Genomic DNA, 19,829 nt, shown 5'->3' with positions numbered 1-19,829 from the left:
GTATCTAGAGCGAGGGTGGGGTGATGCAGAGCAGGCAGAGATCACGCCTCAAGCAGGGGACAGCGTTTCTTGGCCAGTTGGCAGTCTGCAGCACATGGTTGATTTCATGCTGCAGTGCCTCAGAAACGATCGCCGCATCGCCCACATTCTCAACACGGCTGATTATTGGGTGTCCACCCTCCTAGATCCTCGCTACCGGGACAACTTACAAAGCCTCATAACACCATTGAACCGGGAGCGTAAAATGCGGGAGTACCAAGACGCACTGGTGCATTCCATCATGTTCTCCATTCCAACCGAGAGCAGTGCTGCTAGTGCTTTACAAAGCAGCTCAGTGCGTCGAGGCAGTGGAGGAAGCTCTGCACAAAGAGGGAGCAGAAGCAGCGCCTCAGCACAAGGCAAGACCAGTATGGCCGAAATGTGGCAAAGTTTTGTGTCCCCGCCGCCACAAATGTCTACACCATCACAGACAGCTCCAGTCAGCAGGAGGCAACGTTTCCGTCAGATGGTGACAGACTACATGTCTTGCCCTCTTAGTGTACTCCCAGACGGCTCTTCTCCCTTCAAGTTTTGGGTCTGTAAGCTGGATACATGGCCAGAGCTTAGTCAGTATGCACTGGAGGTGCTAGCTTGCCCTGCTGCTAGTGTATTATCGGAACGCGTCTTTAGTGCCGCAGGTGGTGTACTAACAGACCGTCGCATGCGACTATCCTCCGATAACGTTGACCGGCTTACTTTTCTCAAAATGAACAAGGCCTGGATCTCTCATGAATTTGCCAGTCCTCTTCCAGAATAAATAATTGGTTGGCAACAGTATCCAGGTCTCCTGTTCTGTTCATGTTTCTACCACCTGAACTGTAATCCCTGAGCTCCAACACCGCCAGTTGGCGCTCGGAAGTGCCGTCTGCACAGTCAACACTTGCTGCCGTGTTATTGGGGTTCAGTAACGTCAGCTGTTCTCCTGCTGTGCGGACGGCAATTTCTCCTGATTTGTCCACATCCACTGTACTACACATTTTAAAGTTGCTCCAATTACTCCTCTGGCTCCTCTGTTTTCATTCTTATCCCTGGGCTCCAGCACCGCCAGTTGGCGCTCGGAAGTGCTGTCTGCACAGTCAACACTTGCTACCATGTTATTGGGGTTCAGTAACGTCAGCTGTTCCCCTGCTGTGCGGACGGCAATTTCTCCTGCTCTGTCCACATTCTCACTACTACAGATTTTAAAGTTGCTCCAATTACACCTCTGGCTCCTCTGTTTTCAGTATTATCCCTGAGCTCCAACACCGCCAGTTGGCGCACGGAAGTGCCGTCTGCACAGTCAACACTTGCTGCCGTGTTATTGGGGTTCAGTAACGTCAGCTGTTCCCCTGCTGTGCGGACGGCAATTTCTCCTGCTCTGTCCACATTCTCACTACTACAGATTTTAAAGTTGCTCCAATTACACCTCTGGCTCCTCTGTTTTCAGTATTATCCCTGAGCTCCAACACCGCCAGTTGGCGCACGGAAGTGCCGTCTGCACAGTCAACACTTGCTGCCGTGTTATTGGGGTTCAGTAACGTCAGCTGTTCTCCTGCTGTGCGGACGGCAATTTCTCCTGCTTTGTCCAAATCCACTGTACTACACATTTTAAAGTTGCTCGAATTACACCTCTGGCTCCTCTGTTTTCATTCTTATCCCTGGGCTCCAGCACCGCCAGTTGGCGCTCGGAAGTGCCGTCTGCACAGTCAACACTTGCTGCCATGTTATTGGGGTTCAGTAACGTCAGCTGTTCTCCTGCTGTGCGGACGGCAATTTCTCCTGCTTTGTCCACATCCACTGTACTACACATTTTAAAGTTGCTCGAATTACACCTCTGGCTCCTCTGTTTTCATTCTTATCCCTGGGCTCCAGCACCGCCAGTTGGCGCTCGGAAGTGCTGTCTGCACAGTCAACACTTGCTACCATGTTATTGGGGTTCAGTAACGTCAGCTGTTCCCCTGCTGTGTTCACGGCAATTTCTCCTGCTCTGTCCATATTCACTGTGCTACTTATTTAAAACTTGCTCCAATTACACCTCTGGCTCCTCCGTTTTTAGTATTTACCCTGGGCTCCAACACCGCCAGTTGGCGCTCGGAAGTGCTGTCTGCACAGTCAACACTTGCTGCCGTGTTATTGGGGTTCAGTAACGTCAGCTGTTCCCCTGCTGTGCGGACGGCAATTTCTCCTTCTCTGTCCACATTCTCACTACTACAGATTTTTAAGTTGCTCCAATTACACCTCTGGCTCCTCTGTTTTCATTCTTATCCCTGGGCTCCAGCACCGCCAGTTGGCGCTCGGAAGTGCCGTCTGCACAGTCAACACTTGCTGCCGTGTTATTGGGGTTCAGTAACGTCAGCTGTTCTCCTGCTGTGCGGACGGCAATTTCTCCTGCTTTGTCCACATCCACTGTACTACACATTTTAAAGTTGCTCGAATTACACCTCTGGCTCCTCTGTTTTCATTCTTATCCCTGGGCTCCAGCACCGCCAGTTGGCGCTCGGAAGTGCCGTCTGCACAGTCAACACTTGCTACCATGTTATTGGGGTTCAGTAACGTCAGCTGTTCCCCTGCTGTGTTCACGGCAATTTCTCCTGCTCTGTCTATATTCACTGTGCTACTTATTTAAAACTTGCTCCAATTACACCTCTGGCTCCTCCGTTTTTAGTATTTACCCTGGGCTCCAACACCGCCAGTTGGCGCTCGGAAGTGCTGTCTGCACAGTCAACACTTGCTGCCGTGTTATTGGGGTTCAGTAACGTCAGCTGTTCCCCTGCTGTGCGGACGGCAATTTCTCCTGCTCTGTCCACATTCTCACTACTACAGATTTTAAAGTTGCTCCAATTACACCTCTGGCTCCTCTGTTTTCATTCTTATCCCTGGGCTCCAGCACCGCCAGTTGGCGCTCGGAAGTGCTGTCTGCACAGTCAACACTTGCTACCATGTTATTGGGGTTCAGTAACGTCAGCTGTTCCCCTGCTGTGCGGACGACAATTTCTCCTGCTCTGTCCACATTCTCACTACTACAGATTTTAAAGTTGCTCCAATTACACCTCTGGCTCCTCTGTTTTCATTCTTATCCCTGGGCTCCAGCACCGCCAGTTGGCGCTCGGAAGTGCCGTCTGCACAGTCAACACTTGCTGCCGTGTTATTGGGGTTCAGTAACGTCAGCTGTTCTCCTGCTGTGCGGACGGCAATTTCTCCTGATTTGTCCACATCCACTGTACTACACATTTTAAAGTTGCTCCAATTACTCCTCTGGCTCCTCTGTTTTCATTCTTATCCCTGGGCTCCAGCACCGCCAGTTGGCGCTCGGAAGTGCCGTCTGCACAGTCAACACTTGCTGCCGTGTTATTGGGGTTCAGTAACGTCAGCTGTTCTCCTGCTGTGCGGACGGCAATTTCTCCTGATTTGTCCACATCCACTGTACTACACATTTTAAAGTTGCTCCAATTACTCCTCTGGCTCCTCTGTTTTCATTCTTATCCCTGGGCTCCAGCACCGCCAGTTGGCGCTCGGAAGTGCTGTCTGCACAGTCAACACTTGCTACCATGTTATTGGGGTTCAGTAACGTCAGCTGTTCCCCTGCTGTGCGGACGGCAATTTCTCCTGCTCTGTCCACATTCTCACTACTACAGATTTTAAAGTTGCTCCAATTACACCTCTGGCTCCTCTGTTTTCAGTATTATCCCTGAGCTCCAACACCGCCAGTTGGCGCACGGAAGTGCCGTCTGCACAGTCAACACTTGCTGCCGTGTTATTGGGGTTCAGTAACGTCAGCTGTTCTCCTGCTGTGCGGACGGCAATTTCTCCTGCTTTGTCCAAATCCACTGTACTACACATTTTAAAGTTGCTCGAATTACACCTCTGGCTCCTCTGTTTTCATTCTTATCCCTGGGCTCCAGCACCGCCAGTTGGCGCTCGGAAGTGCCGTCTGCACAGTCAACACTTGCTGCCGTGTTATTGGGGTTCAGTAACGTCAGCTGTTCTCCTGCTGTGCGGACGGCAATTTCTCCTGCTTTGTCCACATCCACTGTACTACACATTTTAAAGTTGCTCGAATTACACCTCTGGCTCCTCTGTTTTCATTCTTATCCCTGGGCTCCAGCACCGCCAGTTGGCGCTCGGAAGTGCCGTCTGCACAGTCAACACTTGCTACCATGTTATTGGGGTTCAGTAACGTCAGCTGTTCCCCTGCTGTGTTCACGGCAATTTCTCCTGCTCTGTCCATATTCACTGTGCTACTTATTTAAAACTTGCTCCAATTACACCTCTGGCTCCTCCGTTTTTAGTATTTACCCTGGGCTCCAATACCGCTAGTTGCTGCTCAGAAGTGCCGTCTGCACAGTCAACGCTTGCTCCAGTGTTATTGGGATTCAGTAACGTCAGCTGATCCCCAGCTGTGTGTCCGGCAAATTCTCCTGCTTTGTCCACATCCACTGTAGTACGGATTTAAAACCTCCTCCAAATACACCTCTGGCTCTTCTGTTTTTAGTATTTACCCTGGGCTCCAGCACCGCCAGCTGGTTCTCGGCAGTTCCATTGGCTCTTGTACCTTCTGCTACCCATCCGGGTTCCAGTACCGTCAGCTGGTTCTCGGCAGTGTCTTTGGCACGGGTACTCCCTCCTGCCCAGCCTGGTTCCAGCACGCCAGCTGTTTCCGGGTAGTGTCAACGTCACTTTGCCTCCAATGCGTTGTCCTGTCGTGTTGCGGTCGGGTTAGCCGACTCTATGGTGCCTGCAGTTTAGGTGACTCCTATGTGGGCTGCGGGATCTGGCAATGAAGGCTGGTTCCATAGTGCCAATAGGACAAGCACCCTCTGTAGGACTGTGGGTTTTGGTAACTGCGGCCGGCTCGCGGCCTTGAACTTTTTTTTTACATGGGTACCTTCTGCTACCCATCCGGGTTCCAGTACCGTCAGCTGGTTCTCGGCAGTGCCTTTGGATTAGGTGCCTCCTTCTCGGTATCCAAGTTCCACCAACGTCTGCTGGTCCTTGGTAGTGCTTTCTGGCACAGGTACCTCCTGCTTAGTAACCGAGTTCCAGTAACATCAGCTGGTCCTCGGTAGTTCCATTGGCTCTTGTACCTTCTGCTACCCATCCGGGTTCCAGTACCGTCAGCTGGTCCTCGGTAGTTCCATTTGCTCTTGTATCTTCTGCTACCCATCCGGGTTCCAGTACCGTCAGCTGGTTCTCGGCAGTGCCTTTGGATTAGGTGCCTCCTTCTCGGTATCCAAGTTCCACCAACGTCTGCTGGTCCTTGGTAGTGCTTTCTGGCACAGGTACCTCCTGCTTAGTAACCGAGTTCCAGTAACATCAGCTGGTCCTCGGTAGTTCCATTGGCTCTTGTACCTTCTGCTACCCATCCGGGTTCCAGTACCGTCAGCTGGTCCTCGGTAGTTCCATTTGCTCTTGTATCTTCTGCTACCCATCCGGGTTCCAGTACCGTCAGCTGGTTCTCGGCAGTGTCTTTGGCACGGGTACTCCCTCCTGCCCAGCCTGGTTCCAGCACGCCAGCTGTTTCCGGGTAGTGTCAACGTCACTTTGCCTCCAATGCGTTGTCCTGTCGTGTTGCGGTCGGGTTAGCCGACTCTATGGTGCCTGCAGTTTAGGTGACTCCTATGTGGGCTGCGGGATCTGGCAATGAAGGCTGGTTCCATAGTGCCAATAGGACAAGCACCCTCTGTAGGACTGTGGGTTTTGGTAACTGCGGCCGGCTCGCGGCCTTGAACTTTTTTTTTACATGGGTACCTTCTGCTACCCATCCGGGTTCCAGTACCGTCAGCTGGTTCTCGGCAGTGCCTTTGGATTAGGTGCCTCCTTCTCGGTATCCAAGTTCCACCAACGTCTGCTGGTCCTTGGTAGTGCTTTCTGGCACAGGTACCTCCTGCTTAGTAACCGAGTTCCAGTAACATCAGCTGGTCCTCGGTAGTTCCATTGGCTCTTGTACCTTCTGCTACCCATCCGGGTTCCAGTACCGTCAGCTGGTCCTCGGTAGTTCCATTTGCTCTTGTATCTTCTGCTACCCATCCGGGTTCCAGTACCGTCAGCTGGTTCTCGGCAGTGTCTTTGGCACGGGTACTCCCTCCTGCCCAGCCTGGTTCCAGCACGCCAGCTGTTTCCGGGTAGTGTCAACGTCACTTTGCCTCCAATGCGTTGTCCTGTCGTGTTGCGGTCGGGTTAGCCGACTCTATGGTGCCTGCAGTTTAGGTGACTCCTATGTGGGCTGCGGGATCTGGCAATGAAGGCTGGTTCCATAGTGCCAATAGGACAAGCACCCTCTGTAGGACTGTGGGTTTTGGTAACTGCGGCCGGCTCGCGGCCTTGAACTTTTTTTTTACATGGGTACCTTCTGCTACCCATCCGGGTTCCAGTACCGTCAGCTGGTTCTCGGCAGTGCCTTTGGATTAGGTGCCTCCTTCTCGGTATCCAAGTTCCACCAACGTCTGCTGGTCCTTGGTAGTGCTTTCTGGCACAGGTACCTCCTGCTTAGTAACCGAGTTCCAGTAACATCAGCTGGTCCTCGGTAGTTCCATTGGCTCTTGTACCTTCTGCTACCCATCCGGGTTCCAGTACCGTCAGCTGGTCCTCGGTAGTTCCATTTGCTCTTGTATCTTCTGCTACCCATCCGGGTTCCAGTACCGTCAGCTGGTTCTCGGCAGTGTCTTTGGCACGGGTACTCCCTCCTGCCCAGCCTGGTTCCAGCACGCCAGCTGTTTCCGGGTAGTGTCAACGTCACTTTGCCTCCAATGCGTTGTCCTGTCGTGTTGCGGTCGGGTTAGCCGACTCTATGGTGCCTGCAGTTTAGGTGACTCCTATGTGGGCTGCGGGATCTGGCAATGAAGGCTGGTTCCATAGTGCCAATAGGACAAGCACCCTCTGTAGGACTGTGGGTTTTGGTAACTGCGGCCGGCTCGCGGCCTTGAACTTTTTTTTTACATGGGTACCTTCTGCTACCCATCCGGGTTCCAGTACCGTCAGCTGGTTCTCGGCAGTGCCTTTGGATTAGGTGCCTCCTTCTCGGTATCCAAGTTCCACCAACGTCTGCTGGTCCTTGGTAGTGCTTTCTGGCACAGGTACCTCCTGCTTAGTAACCGAGTTCCAGTAACATCAGCTGGTCCTCGGTAGTTCCATCAGCTGGTCCTCGGTAGTTCCATTGGCTCTTGTACCTTCTGCTACCCATCCGGGTTCCAGTACCGTCAGCTGGTCCTCGGTAGTTCCATTTGCTCTTGTATCTTCTGCTACCCATCCGGGTTCCAGTACCGTCAGCTGGTTCTCGGCAGTGTCTTTGGCACGGGTACTCCCTCCTGCCCAGCCTGGTTCCAGCACGCCAGCTGTTTCCGGGTAGTGTCAACGTCACTTTGCCTCCAATGCGTTGTACTGTCGTGTTGCGGTCGGGTTAGCCGACTCTATGGTGCCTGCAGTTTAGGTGACTCCTATGTGGGCTGCGGGATCTGGCAATGAAGGCTGGTTCCATAGTGCCAATAGGACAAGCACCCTCTGTAGGACTGTGGGTTTTGGTAACTGCGGCCGGCTCGCGGCCTTGAACTTTTTTTTTACATGGGTACCTTCTGCTACCCATCCGGGTTCCAGTACCGTCAGCTGGTTCTCGGCAGTGCCTTTGGATTAGGTGCCTCCTTCTCGGTATCCAAGTTCCACCAACGTCTGCTGGTCCTTGGTAGTGCTTTCTGGCACAGGTACCTCCTGCTTAGTAACCGAGTTCCAGTAACATCAGCTGGTCCTCGGTAGTTCCATTGGCTCTTGTACCTTCTGCTACCCATCCGGGTTCCAGTACCGTCAGCTGGTCCTCGGTAGTTCCATTTGCTCTTGTATCTTCTGCTACCCATCCGGGTTCCAGTACCGTCAGCTGGTCCTCGGCAGTGTCTTTGGCACGGGTACTCCCTCCTGCCCAGCCTGGTTCCAGCACGCCAGCTGTTTCCGGGTAGTGTCAACGTCACTTTGCCTCCAATGCGTTGTCCTGTCGTGTTGCGGTCGGGTTAGCCGACTCTATGGTGCCTGCAGTTTAGGTGACTCCTATGTGGGCTGCGGGATCTGGCAATGAAGGCTGGTTCCATAGTGCCAATAGGACAAGCACCCTCTGTAGGACTGTGGGTTTTGGTAACTGCGGCCGGCTCGCGGCCTTGAACTTTTTTTTTACATGGGTACCTTCTGCTACCCATCCGGGTTCCAGTACCGTCAGCTGGTTCTCGGCAGTGCCTTTGGATTAGGTGCCTCCTTCTCGGTATCCAAGTTCCACCAACGTCTGCTGGTCCTTGGTAGTGCTTTCTGGCACAGGTACCTCCTGCTTAGTAACCGAGTTCCAGTAACATCAGCTGGTCCTCGGTAGTTCCATTGGCTCTTGTACCTTCTGCTACCCATCCGGGTTCCAGTACCGTCAGCTGGTCCTCGGTAGTTCCATTTGCTCTTGTATCTTCTGCTACCCATCCGGGTTCCAGTACCGTCAGCTGGTCCTCGGCAGTGTCTTTGGCACGGGTACTCCCTCCTGCCCAGCCTGGTTCCAGCACACCAGCTGTTTCCGGGTAGTGTCAACGTCACTTTGCCTCCAATGCGTTGTCCTGTCGTGTTGCGGTCGGGTTAGCCGACTCTATGGTGCCTGCAGTTTAGGTGACTCCTATGTGGGCTGCGGGATCTGGCAATGAAGGCTGGTTCCATAGTGCCAATAGGACAAGCACCCTCTGTAGGACTGTGGGTTTTGGTAACTGCGGCCGGCTCGCGGCCTTGAACTTTTTTTTTACATGGGTACCTTCTGCTACCCATCCGGGTTCCAGTACCGTCAGCTGGTTCTCGGCAGTGCCTTTGGATTAGGTGCCTCCTTCTCGGTATCCAAGTTCCACCAACGTCTGCTGGTCCTTGGTAGTGCTTTCTGGCACAGGTACCTCCTGCTTAGTAACCGAGTTCCAGTAACATCAGCTGGTCCTCGGTAGTTCCATTGGCTCTTGTACCTTCTGCTACCCATCCGGGTTCCAGTAACATCAGCTGGTCCTCGGTAGTTCCATTGGCTCTTGTACCTTCTGCTACCCATCCGGGTTCCAGTACCGTCAGCTGGTTCTCGGCAGTGCCTTTGGATTAGGTGCCTCCTTCTCGGTATCCAAGTTCCACCAACGTCTGCTGGTCCTTGGTAGTGCTTTCTGGCACAGGTACCTCCTGCTTAGTAACCGAGTTCCAGTAACATCAGCTGGTCCTCGGTAGTTCCATTGGCTCTTGTACCTTCTGCTATCCATCCGGGTTCCAGTACCGTCAGCTGGTCCTCGGTAGTTCCTCAGCTTTCTTGTACCTTCTGCTACATTTCCAAGTTCAAGCTTTTTGAAATGGTTCTTGGTAATCACTCTGGATCTCCCTGACGAGGACCCTGAAGACGAGGACCCTGAAGACCAACCCTAAGAATACGAGGACCCCGAAGACAATGACCCTGAAGACGAGGACCCTGAAGACCACCCCGAAGAAGACGAGGACCCTGAAGACCACCCCGAAGAAGACGAGGACCCTGAAGACCACCCCGAAGAAGACGAGGACCCCGAAGACGAGGACCCAGAAGACCAACCCGAAGAAGACGAGGACCCCGAAGACGAGGACCCCCGAAGACGACGACCCTGAAGACCACCCCGAAGAAGACCAAGAAGATGACCCTGAAGAAGTTGACCAAGAAGACAAAGAAGAGAAGACAAGCACCAAGATACAGAAAAACAAGAGACAGAAAACCAAGAAGCAGAAATACAAGAAGCTGCAGAACAAAAAGCGGAAGAACATTAAGCATAAGACTAAAAATCAGAGCAAAAGATAATATCTAAATTATAAGCAGAAGATGACTAAGCAGTGTATGGGGGTGAGTCCGTTCCTCCTCGTGGTGCCCCTGGAAAAGACCTGCTGCTGCAGGCCAAACTGAACGCGGACAAATCCTGTTGTAAATCTTTTGTGACGGGCAGAACGAAAGGTGTAATGTCCAACCTTTTATAGATAACAACTACAGGAATGCCTGTCACAAATAAGAATATGATGAAGAAGAAGAATATGAAGAAGATGAAGAAGTAGAATATGAAGAATGTAAAAAAAGAATAATACGAAGAAGGTGAAGAAGAAGAAGGTGAAGAAGAAGTGGATGAAAAAGATGCTGAGGATGATGAAGGAGAAAGTGTGGGAGAAGTAAAAAAGAAGGTGAAGAGCATGGAAGTAGTGAAACATAAATATCTGACAAAATATAAAAATACTTAACATAGTTAATATTTCCGTAACTCAGAACATAATAAAAAAATATTAATTCCTGCTATTCCATTTGACTGGGCTAAACCTCTATGCCTTTATTGTCTCCCCCACCTCCCCCAATACATTCTACATTATTCTTAGTTGTTTTCCTTCATGTAGAAATAACCTACAAGGAAAGAAAGGGTTTATTTTAATTCCGATATTTATGTCCCATTGACTTGCATTGGTTTCCGGTATCGGAATCGGCGATATCCGATACTTTTTCGGTATCGGTCCGATCCAATCCGATCCGATATTTCCCGATATCGGAAGGTATCGCTCAACACTACTGACTGTGTCACTGCCAGAGGTAACATATTCCTGCTGTAACTGAGACGAGTGAAGAGCCATATATTCTATTATGCCCTCCACTTTCTCCCCACTATTTTACTTGCCGGAGCCAGACATGACTTCCATTTGGTAGTACTATTACCTGGATGGCTGGTAGCAGTGCTGGCTGTGCTGCCGTTAAAGAAGTTGTCCACTACTTTAACATTGATGCCCATTCTGTAGGATAGAGCATCAATGTATGATCGGCCGATCAGCTGTTATCGGTGCTGGCGGCGGCATTCAACTGAATGGGAGGCGGATGTGCAGTTACAAGCTGTGGTCACTACAACTTGACGGCCATGCATCGCAGGTAAGGACTTCCGTCCGGCACCGATAACAGCTGATTGGCAGGGGTGCCAAGTGCTTGACCCGGCCGGTCATACATTGATGCCCTATCCTAAGGATAGGGCATCAATGTTAAAGTAGTGGACAGCTCCTTTAACGTCTACCATATTTTTAGCCTTGAATTCTTTTTTCTTTCTTTTGCTACCCAGTCTGTTACCAGTTCCACTTTACTCTTGCCATTCATTTTGCACACAAGGATAATAACCACACTTATCCAAACCATGATAAATTACAATGAATAAGAAATGTTAGATAGGGTACACATAAATATAACATTTTTTTGCTTGATTTTCTCACAGAAATACCCAGTGGTATACAATGCTGGAGCCTGCCTCACAAATAATGGACCCGCTTTTCCTGTTGTATATGACTATGGCAGTGCTGAGAAGTCAAAATCATATATTTTTCACCAAATGGCCAAAGTAAGATAGCATCTAATTGTACCGTAATATGATCGAGATTATGTTTATTGATATGGACTTTACTATAATCAACTCTAATCAAATTTTCTGAATTTTCTGCAGATGAGTTAATTGGGGGTTATGTCCAGTTCCGAGTTATTAATAATGAAAGAGCTCCTCTGGCGTTATGTCCAGGTATAAAGGTGACAGCATGCAATCCAGAACATGTAGGTATCAATAATGCATCACATAATGTTTTTAAGAAATATTTTGGTCTTAGCTTTTTTTTATTATATGCAATTAAAATAAATCATATTCCTATGTCGGCAACCCCTGATGAATGGTTCACCACAAACTCCCAAATTTTCTTAAACTTACACTTAGATAACAATTTATCAATTGCATTTTTTATCAATAACTTTTCTTATTTGTTTTGTGGTATTTGTTGCTATTTTTGCTCAAATTCTTAAAAATCGTGCAAATGCTTCATAAATTTCCCACAAAGTCAAAAATGGTGTTTTTGTATTGAAGCTTTTTTGTGTTTTTTTTTTTTTTTTTTTAACAAAAAGTCACATACATTGGAAAATATTGCAAACATTATACAAAAAAAAGTCTAAAGGGGGACACGTTCTCAAAAAATTGCAACTTTTTGAAAAGTTGCAAATGATAAATCAGGGAAAGACACCTGGAAAGCCTAAAGCCCGGCCACAGCAAGGAACTAAAAAAAAAACAGAAAAAAAAAACCAAACACTAAGTGGCTTAATACCCTTTCCGAAATATTACTCACTATTATGTCATGTCCTAGTTCCCCATCAGTTCTTGCGCTTGCATTGTTCCCGACTGTATTACACAGCCATTATGTGCCTCTATCAGCAGCGAGTGGAGCCGAGTTCTGCCTGTTGCTGTTAATCACTTACCAGTAAATGCCGCTGTCAATCTTTGTATTTTGCATTTTGCAGTAAGTGAACAAAAGTTTTTTTTTAATGGCTACCAAAAACAATATAACATTTCGGTCCTAATCCGGATCTTTGTCAGAGTTTCTCTTACTTATTATATGGACTTGGCCCTTAAGAAAGCAAGCAATTCTGAGAATTCTGCTCTTATTTTGTGTTTGAAGGTAATGTATACAGTTGAAACCAGAAGTTTATATACACTATATAAAAAGACACATATGCATGTTTTTCTCAATTCTTAATATCTGACATGAAATCAGAATAAACCTTTCCCGTTTTAGGTCAATTAGGATTACCATAAATTTAAATATTTGCCAAATTCCAGAATAATGAGAGAGCGAGAATGTTTTAAGGGATTTTTATTACTTACTGCAAAGTCAAAAGTTTACATACATTTCATTAGTAATGGGTACCATTGCCCTTAAACTGACATACACACACAGTATGCAGACATGCACACACACACACAGTACGCAAATGTGGTCCCCCTGCGTGTTCAGTCGCCACAGAGGTACTGTATCTCACCCAGAGGTGTGGTACCCCACTCTCAGGTAAGGAGGGATTACTACCCACGACCCATACACCCACATCCAATACACTCCACTTCAGTAGGGAAGGGCAAGATTTCTCCTAAGGGAGAGCACTGGTTCCTAGCTGGAGGGTGGAACTAGGTAGAGGAGGTGCATGGAGGAAGTAGTTCAGGAGAGCACCGTCAGGAAGAGTATAAGAAGAAAGGGAACCATCTTGAAGCAGTTCAGTCGGGACGAGTCCTGCTCAGGGGAGCAGGGTAGGAGGCCCAGGCTCCTGGATCCAGTGCTTGGAGCAGGAGTTGAGGAGAGATTGAGGAGTCGGGCCTAGTCTGAGAGGCCCAGGAGAGAGAGTGAGAGGACGGGAGCAGAGGGAAGGCTCCAGAGACAGAGGGGATCCCAGGGGCATGGTGAGTGCGGAAACCACCCGTGCGCCCGAATCTACACGGACGTGGAGGGATCAGGCCGCAGAGGGGACCGGCCCCTAAACTAGTGGAGAACAATCATGCTCAGCTAGATAACCGGAGGCTGCTGTACTTGCAAGGTGTCTTGGCCAACCACCACAATTACAAAAGGTGGCCACACAGGGTCCAGGGGACTGCACGTTTCCCGACAAGATCCAAGGCTACCAGCTTGGGACACTGATTGTGAGGCACAGGGCAGGAGGAGGAGAGCCAGCACAGGGAAGATGACCGAGAAATGAACATAGAACGGGGTCCCGAATAAGTACTCCTGAGAGATTACTGAACCCCTTCCCTGGAGGACACAGGATGATGTGGGAGGTTACACACTGGCCCTTGTAACCTGGAGTCTTGAACAACTGTGAGTAAAACCTGAAGACTGCACCCCACTGTGTCCTGGAATTATTGCTGCGCCATCACCAGCCCTGCACTACACAGCACCAGCAACATCTACCTCATAGCATCACTATATCCTGCCCTGGAGCTTAGCTCTACCTGTGGAGAGCTGAACCAACTCTGCTGCATCACCATCAGCTCCAGTGGATCTGCACCACAGCAGCGGCCCCATATAGCCGCATACCACAGGTGGCGTCATGAACATTATCTCTAAAAACTTTATTCCCCTTTTACATTCCCCTTTAATTGACCACCCTGGGTCACAGACAGGGTCACTGCCACCGTGACATCTCCCAGCATCGACCGGCCCGGCTACCGAGTACCCCACGGCCCAGGGGGCGCATCACAAACATGCACACACACACAGTACACAAACGTGCGCGTGCACATACAGTATGCAGACATACACACGTACAAATACAGGCATACGTACATATTTAAAGACAAATTCATAAAAACACATATAAACAGACACACACAGAACTGCCACCAGAAATTTCAGGGCCCCACACTGGAAAAATTTCCGAGCCCCCTTGAGACTCCGCCTCCACCCCATCTCCACCTCCATCCATTGAACCTTCCAAAGTCACACCACCCACTCTTGGAAAAACTCTACTTCTGCACCACGTCCTCAACCAATCACAAATTAACAGTTCCCATCGAACCATATCACATACATAACTATTAGCTTTTGTTTTGGCCAAAAGATTTTTTAAGCCGCCACCACAACAAGGAGACTCTTCTGGCCGGGCCCTACTCTACTCTAACCTATTAAACATTTCTTAAAATATCCAGTACTCTTTTTAGGTACATTTTTATTTATTTTTCTTTAAGGTGATGTATCGCATAAATTTTTTAAAATAACCAATAATATCACATACAAGAGACAAATACCTTCACACCATGACTAGACCACATATTGCCTCCACATAGTGACCAAATAATACCACATACAAGGAACAAATACCGTCACACCATGACCAGATCACTTATTACCACCACATAGTGACAGAATAATACCACATACACAAAACAAATACCAACATACCATGACCAGACCACATATTACCATCACATAGTGACCAAATAATACCACATACAAAGGACAAATACTGCCACATCATGACCAGACCACAGATTGCCACCACATAATGATTAGTATTGTAGTATTAGGTCACTAATAAAATAGCACAATACTAATATTACCATAAGTGCCATTATACACAGGAGCTCTGTACATAGTATACAGTGTAGAGTGTCAGTGTACAGATAACACACTGACTCAACAGTGACGTCTGTAGTTGAAGTCCTTCATCTTCGCTTTTCTCCTTCATCCAGCGCAGACTGCCATCTCTTCTTCCAGCCAGGACTCGTCTCTCCTTAAAATAACACACAGCTATTTAGAGCACATTCCCAACTTCTACACTACACTACTGAATACAGACATGCACCCACCATTAATATATAATTAGTTATTATGCAACCCACCATTCCAAATATAAATTTTAACCCACCACTTCGTCCCCACTAACTGTAAATAGCCACTTTCCCCACCTAATATATAATTTAATTAAAACCTGAACTCTTTCCCCAATTCATTACCAGTCACAGTCCATCATCCTCAACACTCCTTCTTCTAATTCATTATATTTACATGCCCCCTCTGCCCCAATTCATTTTGTCATGTCCTCTCTCCCACCTCCACTGCATCATTTACTTTCCTCCACCCCCAATTCATCATCATTTGTTGTCCCCCACCCTCAATTCATTATCATTTGCTCTCCCCACCTCCACACTCAATTCATCATTATTTGCACTACTTCACCCTCAATTCATTATTTGCTCTCCCCATCCTCACTCCCAATTAATTTGTTTTCCCCACCCCCACTCCCAATTCATGATTTGCTCTCCCCACCCCCATTCTTCATTTGCTCTCCCCCTCCACTCCTAATTCATCATTAGCTCTCCCCACCCCCTACCAAACTCCCAGTTCATTATTTGCTCTCCCCACCCCCTCTCCCAGTTCACTATGTGCTCTCCCCACCTGCACTCCCAGTTCACTATGTGCTCTCCCGACCCCCACTTCATCATATGCTCTCCCCACCCTCCAGTCCCAGGTCATCATGTACTCTCCCCACCCCCCCTGTCCCAGTACATCATGGCTCTCCTCACCCCGCGCCCCCAGCCCCAGTTCATCATGTGCTCTCCTCACCCCAGTTCATTATATGCTCTCCCCACCTCCCAGTCTGAGTTCATCATGTGTTCTCCTCACTCCCACTTCATCATATGCTCTCCCCATCCCCAACTCACAGTTCATCATGTTCTCTCCCCACCCCCCACTTCCAGTTCATCATATGCTCTGCCCACTCCCCAGTACCAGTTCATCATGTGTTCTCGACATTCCCCACTCACAGTGCATCATATGCTCTCCTCACCCCCCTACTGCCAGTTCATCATATGCCCTGCCCACTCCCAAGTCCCAGTTCATCATATGCTCTGCCCACTCCCCAGTACCACGTCATCATATGCTCTGCCCACTCCCCAGTACCACGTCATCATATGCTCTGCCCACTCCCCAGGACCACGTCATCATTTGCCCCCCCTCCAAAACCATTTAATTAATTCTATTAAAGAAAAAAAAACATTTCATACCTCTCATACGATCCCTGCAGGTGCAGCTCCACCTCCGGACTGGCAGCATCCTGGCGCTCGATTCCGGCGATTATGCGATGATGTCATCGCGTATGCACCTACTCCAGTGCTTTACAGAAGAGGCAGAGGGACTCCCTTGGAGCTGCATGGCAGTTTGGCAGTGAGAGCTCCAAGGTAGAAGCTTCCTGTGCCGAGATATACGCCGCCGGTGGCGGCACGATAATGCACAATACCCCGGGGCCTGGTGGGTAGAAGCACAAAAGCGGGGCCCCGGACCGGGCCCCCACTCTTTACTGCTTTTCACCGGGCCCCATACAACAGTAAGGACAGAATGCCTTGATAGCAGCCCTGCACACACACACACACAGACACACACACATTATAAATATTTTTAATTAATATGAGGAAGCATGCCCCCTGGCTTGTATCCCGTCCAGCTTCTCTGGCATGGGGCTGTGCAGGGACGTCGATGCTGTTTGATGGCCGTCACTTTCACAGACATGAACGTGCAGCGTGAACTGTGCGATTTTATCTGCTAGTAATGACGCGGCCAAGTCAGCACTGCACCTTTCATTTTGCTTGTTTTTGGTCTCGACTGTGTCATTACTAGCAGGCACCGCGCACTGCGTGCGGCCATGTCTGGTTAAGTGATGGCCATCAAACAGACCCAGTCCAGACCCAGATGGCAAGTGGGCCCCACTGATGGTCCAGGGCCCCCGCACTTGCCCGAGTGTTGACCCCAGACTGACAGTGACACAGAGAGCCAATGCTGCAGTGGAAGAGGGTAAGTGTTTTTTTTGTTATTTTACTGAAATTGATTGCGATTTGCAGGCATAGATCTTGCTGCTAACAAACTTATGCCATCTATTCTGGAATTGTGAGCAACAATCATGGCAACTCTTGTACAATTTCACTATGCAGAGCACACCTTGCTCTGGAGGCATGCACTCTCTGTGGTTTTGAAGGCCAGAATATCTCTCTGCTGTATCAGGCAAAAGTAAGCTCACCACTTACTACTTAGCCAAGGAAACTATCTCAAAGCAGGCACAATGACATGGTCATGCACTCAGGCACTCTACGTAATCTTAGGGCTATATTCACCTGGGGTCGGTCTTAAGATACGGTAAAGGGTAAAGATCAGGGAACGGATGCAACCCTTTCTTGAGAGCTGTCCTTACAATCCACTGTACCGTAGGCTATAGCTGGAAGTGACGACCCTGCTCTCTCACGTTATCTGTCCACAATCGAAGGTGTGCTTCTCCTGCCACAGGAGATCAGGTCCAGCACACAAAGTTACTCCCCCTGCAAATTTCCTAGCACCATTTGGTTCCTGCTAACACAATTTTTTTGTTTTACTTTCACTTTCAGTTTGTTCCAGCAAATGGCAATGTTACAGTTACTTAGTCTCTCTTGTCCATCTCTCTTCAGCTGTGCCACAGATGTCACCTGACCCAGTGCTCCTCTTAGACCCGTCCTTCCCACAATACTTCCCCCATTAGTTCTGCAGGGTTCAGTTTGAACAGTAGGTGGCAGTCTCCGGTCACAGCACTGGGGAATCTCATCTTCCAAGGCACACCCCCTTACATACCCACCAAACACAAAAAAAGCTCCATGTCTACACAACATATTTACATGACCCTTATAAAGAAACAATATGCACATTTAGCCATTACAGGGCAGTTGCCTGTTGCACTAGGCTAACTGTCCATGTAGAACAGCAATACCGTGCCCACATTATTGTTTAAATGACACTCATAATAGGTAATGGCACCTGAAAAAGTATGAACTCAATATGTCATAACAGTAATAGACAATAGAGTTCAAGGATATGTCTTCAATAAAGGGTAGTGATAATGCTCCTCCTGGAACCTCCTTAGATCCTTTTATGATGGGGAGCCATCAGGTGATAATGAAATTTGAAATATATGTTAATTTTTGTTTAATACATTTGCAGCATTGTATTGGAGGAGGTGGCTACATGCCTGAAGGAAATCCTAAGCAGTGCGGAGACTTTGCATCTTATGACTGGCATGGTTATGGAAAACATGCAGGTTGGAGTTCAAGCAAAGAAATAACTGAAGCAGCCGTCCTTCTTTTCTATCGTTAGTATAATTATATGTTTTATGAAATATAAGCTGCAACTCTGACATTTATAAAAGTAGTGCAAAGTAATTGCAAAACAATGAATAATTGTAAAACAATAAAATTATTGCACAATCATGTATAGCACCATGGAAACAATGGTGTTCTAAAAATAAATAATAATAACAATGATGATTTCAGAGTGAATAAAGATTTACACTTACATCAATAAAAACAATATTTCTGAAAGTAAGGTACCTTTCATACATCAGATTTTTACATCTTACTTCATCAAGCAGCCCAGCAAGTGACACATCGCTGGAATCAGAGTCACTTCCGCTACATCATGCTGCTCTCAGCTGGGGTAGCAAAAACCTGGTGACAAATATATTTAAAAAAAACAAACATTGGCACCGCGCTCCACTGCTTACTCAGCCAGGCACCGTTCGACTTTATTATTACTAAAAAATTGTATATTTGGAGTCATTATCAAACGCAATCGAGGCACAACAGAAAGTCATTATCATAAAGAGGCACACTGGGGGGCGGTTGTTATCATAAGGGGGCACACTGAGGGGTCATTAGCATAAAGAGGTTCATTGGGGGGTGTTGCTACCATAAGGGAGAATAATTATCATATAGAGGCACACTAAGGAGTCATTACCATAAGGAGGCTTACTGGGGGGTTGTTATAATAAGGGGGCACACTGAGGGGGCAATAACAGTATAGAAGACCCGCTCCTTAATAATGGGAACATTTTTTTAACTGAGGTCCTTCTCAATGTGTCTTCAAATTGGTATTGGGGTTTTTCCAAAATTTGGGTAGCCCTTGCAGTCACTGCATACGCAATAACAGTATAGGGAACCCGCTCCTTAATAATGGGAATAAAACAAAGCATAACCGGCTGATGGTCCTCTAACAATAGTGAGGGCCGACTGCTGGCCCTATAAAAATAGGCTTTGTGACTTTCAGAGTCCCTCCTTCATAAATGAAACAGGATGTGTCTGATCATGTCACACAACACATGGGCAGATAAGGTTGTAAAATGTTAAAATGACATTTACCAGTGAATGTATTTTTCACCGCTGAAAGCAATGCAAAAGTGCAAAAACGCATCAAAAACGCTACATGTAAACATAACCTAAGGTATGGAGGAGCATTTTTGTTTTTGGTTATTTATTTTGCCTTATATACAAGTCATTACCTTGGAAAGAATGTCTGTTAGTTATCTCCTAACTCACAATATATCAGATCAAGCAAAGGTGAGTATAGTTAATTAAAATATAACTGTTAATATTGTTACCATTAAAATGAATAAATACTACCAATACCTATAGGCAAAAAGAAAACATTACAATACATTTAATAAATGCAAATCAAATACACATACACTACAAATAAAGGTG

The 19,829-nt window shown here is 47.9% G+C and overlaps 1 pseudogene; it reads left to right on the top strand.

The window, feature by feature from the left end:
- LOC141273546 (intelectin-1-like) overlaps nt 1-18,644 on the top strand; it is a 172,545-nt pseudogene extending 153,901 nt beyond the window's left edge.
- The last annotated feature ends 1,185 nt before the right edge of the window (nt 18,645-19,829 follow it).

This window comes from Phyllobates terribilis, unplaced genomic scaffold, assembly GCF_046119375.1.
Source record: "Phyllobates terribilis strain yellow unplaced genomic scaffold, ASM4611937v1 Scaffold_5__5_contigs__length_657084704, whole genome shotgun sequence".
NCBI lineage: Eukaryota > Metazoa > Chordata > Amphibia > Anura > Dendrobatidae > Phyllobates > Phyllobates terribilis.
This window is presented reverse-complemented; position numbering and strand designations above follow the sequence as displayed.